Below are 5,421 nucleotides of genomic sequence, written 5' to 3'. Positions count from 1 at the left end.
ATACCTCAAATAACATTAATTAAGAAAATCAATCCAAACATGGAACATTGAAAATAAATAAATACAAAGAACATTGAACCTAAGATGCAGAAGAAATATTCATAATCCTAATCAAAATCCTAATCCTAATCCTAAGAGAGAGGAGAGAACCTCTCTCACTAAAAACTACATCTAAAACTAAAAAGTGAATTATCAAAGCATAATTATGAATGAATGGATTCTCCCACTTTATAACCTCTAATCTGTGTTTTCTGGGCCGCAAACTGGATCGAAAACAGCCCAAAAATTGCTGGAGAAGAAATCTGCCACGCTGATTTTCGTAACTGCAACGCGTCCGCGTGGATGACGTGGTTGCGTTACCTAATGTCAGGGCAACTATGGCATATTATATATCAAATTGAAGCCCTGGGCGTTAGCTTTCCAACGCAACTGGAACCACGTTGTTTGGACCTCTGTAGCTCAAGTTATGACCGTTTTAGTGCAAGAGGGTCAAGCTGACAGCTTTGCAGTTCCTTCAATTTCTTGTATTCCTTCCGCTTTTACATGCTTCCTTTCCATCCTCCAAGCCATTCATGCCCTATAATCCCTGAAATCACTGAACACACATATCACGGCATCTAATGGTAATAAGAGAGGATTAATATTAGCAAATACAAGACCAAAGAAGCATGTTTTCAATCATAGCACAAATTCCGGAAGGAAAACGTAAAACATGCGATTAGCATGAATAAATGGGTAAAGAGTTGATAAAAATCACTCAATTGAGCACAAGATGAACCATGAAATAGTGGTTTATCAGCGATCCTCCCGAAGAATGATCCACAGCTTGCTTTGACTCATATGTTAACCCCTCATAGAAGATGTGCAATTGCACCCACTCGTTGAACATATCCGGATGGCATTTTCTTGTCAAGTCTTTTAATCTCTCCCAGGCCTCAAAAAAGGTTTCACCATCTTGCTGTCTAAAGGTTTGCACCTCGGCTCTCAGTCTATTGACTCTTTGTGGAGGGTAGAATCTTACTAGAAACTTGTTCACAACATCATCCCAAGTGGTCAAGCTCTTCTTCGAAAATGCTTCCAACCACTTTGTTGCCTTATTTCTGAGAGAGAAGGGGAGAAAAAGTAGTTTGTAGGTATCAGGGTGTACACCATTTAACTTTACAGTGTCATAAATCCTCAAGAATGTAGTCAAATATTGGTTAGTGTCTTCTTGGACACTCCCTCCAAATGAGTAATTATTCTGGACAAGTGTGATGAGTTGAGGCTTCAACTCAAAGTTGTTAGCATGAATTGTTGGCTTTAGAATGCTACTGCCACAGTTCCCTGGGTTTGGGTTGATGTATGAGCCTAGAACTCTTCTTTCTTGCCCAACATGATTGCTAGCATCCTCTCCAACATGGTTGTGCCCCTTTTCCTCCATAGTAACTCTTAGATCTTCCTCCACTACTTCCTCTCCAACTATTCCCTTGCCTCTTGCTTCCCTCCTTAGCCTAAGAAAGGTCCTTTCAAGTTTACTATCAAAAGAGGATGAGTTTTCTCCTCTTCTACCTGTCATACAATAAACAAATATAGGCAACATCAAGCGCAGAATTCACTAAAACAAATTATATTAAACTTGGTTAGAGCAATTTATCAAATGGTTAGTGGATTAGTATGGAAATGTAGACAGTGAATAACGAAAATTAAAATGCTAAATGAAAAGAAGAAAATAATAAACTGAAATTAAAGGAATTAGCAAGGAAAATAAAATTGCTTAATCTAACTATCCATCAATTTATTCATTGTCAAATTCAAATCAATCCCCGGCAACAGCGCCATAAACCTTGATGACCAAAATTCACTTACTAATAAATGACTTCGTTCTTTGGCAAGTGCACCAAATATTGTCAAGTAATAACCCATTAGGAGTAGGGTCGAATCCACAGAGATTGATAGATTTAAAAAACTTTAATTAACATATCAATTAGTCAAGCTATTCAAGAGCGATTGTGAGTACAAAATTCTAAAAGCAGAATGATAAATGACTTAAAAATAAAAGAAAGCTATAAAGTGTAGAAACATAAAGAGCAAGAAACTACAATGCAGAAACATAAATGACTGAATTGTAAATGGGGTGTGGCCGTGTGGGACGATAACAGAAATTAAAGAAAGCAATAAAGAATGGGTAAGATAAGAATAGGAAAAATTCATTGGAGTTGGGAGATATTGTTCTCTCTAGATTAAAATTAGATCATCTCATCTTCAATCATGCAACTCATTGACCTCTTGGCAATCATGATTGATTGAACCCCAATTCCTTGATGATTCAATCTCTCAAATCTTGATAATCAACCAATTCCTTGGTCTAATTGTTCATGAAGAGAGATAGGCTTGGTCCTTGATTTTACCACACACCATTATATATCCATTTAATTGGGAAATTTTATGTCATTGTATCCAATCCCAAAAACCCAGATCTACTCAATGTCAGAGGGAATTTCAAGCATGGTTTTATGATCCCTCTTCCAAGGTTCACATAAAACCCAATTTGTATTCAGCCTCTTTTTCAAGATGACTAAACACTAAGAATGAAGAACGAAATTCCTTCTAGCAAATCAAAGAGAAGATGAAGAGAAGAAGAAATTCACTATCAATTAATCCATCAAGTACAATAGAGATCTCCCCCCCAATAAGAAGGAAGTTAGCTACTCATAGCTCAGTACAGAATGGAAGTTCCAAAATTGGAAAATAAAGCTAAGTACAAAGTAAAAATAAAAACTCCAAAGTCTCCAGAAGCTAAAAGTGTGTAAAAGTTCCAAAGTCCCTTCTCAATTCAAGTCACCACCTATTTATACAATTGTTCTATGAGTCTTTAGGTGTACTTGCATAATCTAAAAGTGGGCCTTTCTCATTTACAATCAGTACAATCTATTTTGGCTGAACAGTGTGCTTCCAGGAGAACGTAGTGCTCTTTGAGATAACGGAGTGCTCTGGCACCTACGCGTATGCGTCCTATACGCGTGCGCGTCCCTCAGCATTTTACTCATCCACGCATACGCGTGACCTACGCGTGCGCATCACCTCTTCAATCAGCACTAGTCACACGTACATGTCTCTTACACATACGCGTCCTCTTCATGGTGCTCACTTTGCGAACATAGCGCTCTTGAAATGAACACTCTACCACGCGTACGCATCACCCACGCATACGCGTGGCCTTCAAAAGTCCACTTCCATGCTTCTGCTTGGTTCATACGTTCGCGTGTATCTTCACAAACGCCATATCCACGCGTACGCGTCATGCACGCATACATGTCGGTGGCAAATCTTCAATCCCAACTTTCAAAGTGTCGTAGGCACATTTTTGTTGATAATGTAGTACTTGTTGAAAGAGAGCGCTCCCTCATATCCACGCGCACGCGTGGTCTTCCAAAAATCACATTTCAACTCGTACGCATCACTTACGTGTACGCGTCGCTAGCAAATCTTCTTGGTAAAGAATGCAGCGCTCTTTGAAAGAGAGTGTAGTGCTAGAGTCATGTAGCTACAGGGGAGCGTAGCGCTCCTTGCAAGAACATAGCGCCACTTGTGTTCCCTGTTTCATCCCTTTGTTGTTCCTTTTTACTTGAAATTTCAGCCAAAACACATTTCAAAGCAATGTTCATAAATTAATCATATAGCTCATATAATTGCATCTTTGAATGAGATTTTACCAATTCTATGTTCCTTTTAAATAAGAGAAAGAGGTAAATGACGTAAGTCATCACCAACCAAGTAACCAGGCCTAGCTTGAGTATTTATATCATACCTAGCTCTACTTAGATAAACTCCTTCTTGAAATGCCCTGTACTCATCAATGTTTCCCTACGCTCATGTTTCCTTTGACGTATTTCATAGATGTGTGCATCTTGTGGAGCTTGTATGTGGATTAATTTTTGGATGGCCTCTTGTTGTTGAGCTTGCCTTTGAAGTACTCTCTTCCTTCTCTGAGGTCTTCTTTGCTGTTGAGCAGGTGCGACATAATTCATATGCTGAGGTGTGATTGGTTTCCCAGCTTTTAACCATATTAGGTTGGTATTCTCAAAGACCACTTTGGCTTTAATACACAGCCTTAGGATGGTGCTCGGATACCCTAGCCAGGCCTCCGGGTCATTTTTCTCCGAGATCTCTTGGATACCTTCAGCGATAATCTCATGAACGTTTCTGTCTCCACCCCTCATTATGCAATGTACTATGATGGCTCGAGCAATATTGACCTCTGAATTATTTGAGGCAGGGAGGATGGATCTCCTTATGACTGCAAACCATCCCTTAGCTTCGGGGATAAGGTCTCCTCTTCTAATATACCTTGGCTTTTTGTCAGAGTACCTCACCCAATCGGCCCCTACAACACATATGTCGTTCACAATTTCCTCACAGTCAGGGTCATTGCTCATTCTTGAGTGATAACTAGCCTCTTCAAAGGGCCTTGATCTCAACTGAAGAACCTTCATTATGGCATTGGGGCTGAAATCGATTTCGGTCCCTCTCATATAGCTCTTAAAAGTGGGGGCTTTGATGGTGTCTTCCCTCACTACATTAGCATAGAACTCCTTGATGAGATTTTTGTTTATATTTGTGAGTGGCTCTGTGAGCATTTGCCACCTCCTTCTATCAATCTTCTCTTTAATCTCCAGACATTTATTATCATTGAATTGAAAAGCAAGCTCCGGCAATATTTTCTTAGGTTCCATCCATCCAAGTTGGATTTCATGGAACACAGTCTTGAGCCTCTATTCATCAAAGGAATTCTCTCCACCGGTTCCTTTCCCTTTTATCTCTTAGAGCTTGATGTTGCCATGGGTGATTGTCGGGCTAGAAGAGATGTAAGTGTGGGATATTATGACTTGAGAAAGATGCTAGATGGGTGATCAAGAGTGCTAAGTATAAGAAGAGAAAGTATGGATGTGAATAAGAGAGGGTGGCCAAAAACAAAAGGTGTGAAGATAGCTTGTAACGGAATGAGAATGGGAATGTGGAAGTGGATTCTGGGTTCGGTTACATGGAATGGAGACTTATTTATATTGGAAGGTGGTAGGTAAATGAAGGGTGTAGATTGATCTTGTATGATGGGAATGGATGATGTGTGTATGAAGTAGTATGAGCACAAGGATCACCACTTTATGAGGTGCTTAGGTTCGGTCTTCAAGGGTAAGGGTTATGACACATTGAACTATCCAATGCTTGCATGGTAGCACATCCCAAAGAACACCATTCAAAGACATGTGCCTAGCCCTCCATGAAGTGGCCGAACCTCCCTCCTTGGCATGTCTTGTCAATTCCATCTATTTCTTCCTTCATTTCCCTATGCAAGACAATAAAAGAAAAGCAAAAGTAACTTCAATTGGTAGCGAGAATTGCAATGTACCTAACTACTTTTTAAATTTTCATCAAATAACAAAC

At 39.6% G+C, this 5,421-nt stretch overlaps 1 non-coding gene across 1 annotated transcript; it reads left to right on the top strand.

Moving 5' to 3' along the window:
- Positions 1-889: 889 nt before the first annotated feature.
- LOC127740761 (small nucleolar RNA R71) lies at positions 890-991 on the top strand. Its single transcript, XR_008001620.1, has one exon. It is a non-coding gene; the product is annotated as a small nucleolar RNA R71 (small nucleolar RNA).
- The last annotated feature ends 4,430 nt before the right edge of the window (positions 992-5,421 follow it).

The sequence above is a fragment of the Arachis duranensis genome, chromosome 7 (genome assembly GCF_000817695.3).
Source record: "Arachis duranensis cultivar V14167 chromosome 7, aradu.V14167.gnm2.J7QH, whole genome shotgun sequence".
NCBI classification, from domain to species: Eukaryota; Viridiplantae; Streptophyta; class Magnoliopsida; order Fabales; family Fabaceae; genus Arachis; species Arachis duranensis.
Note: the sequence above shows the minus strand (reverse complement) of the source record. Positions and strands in the feature narration are given on the sequence as shown.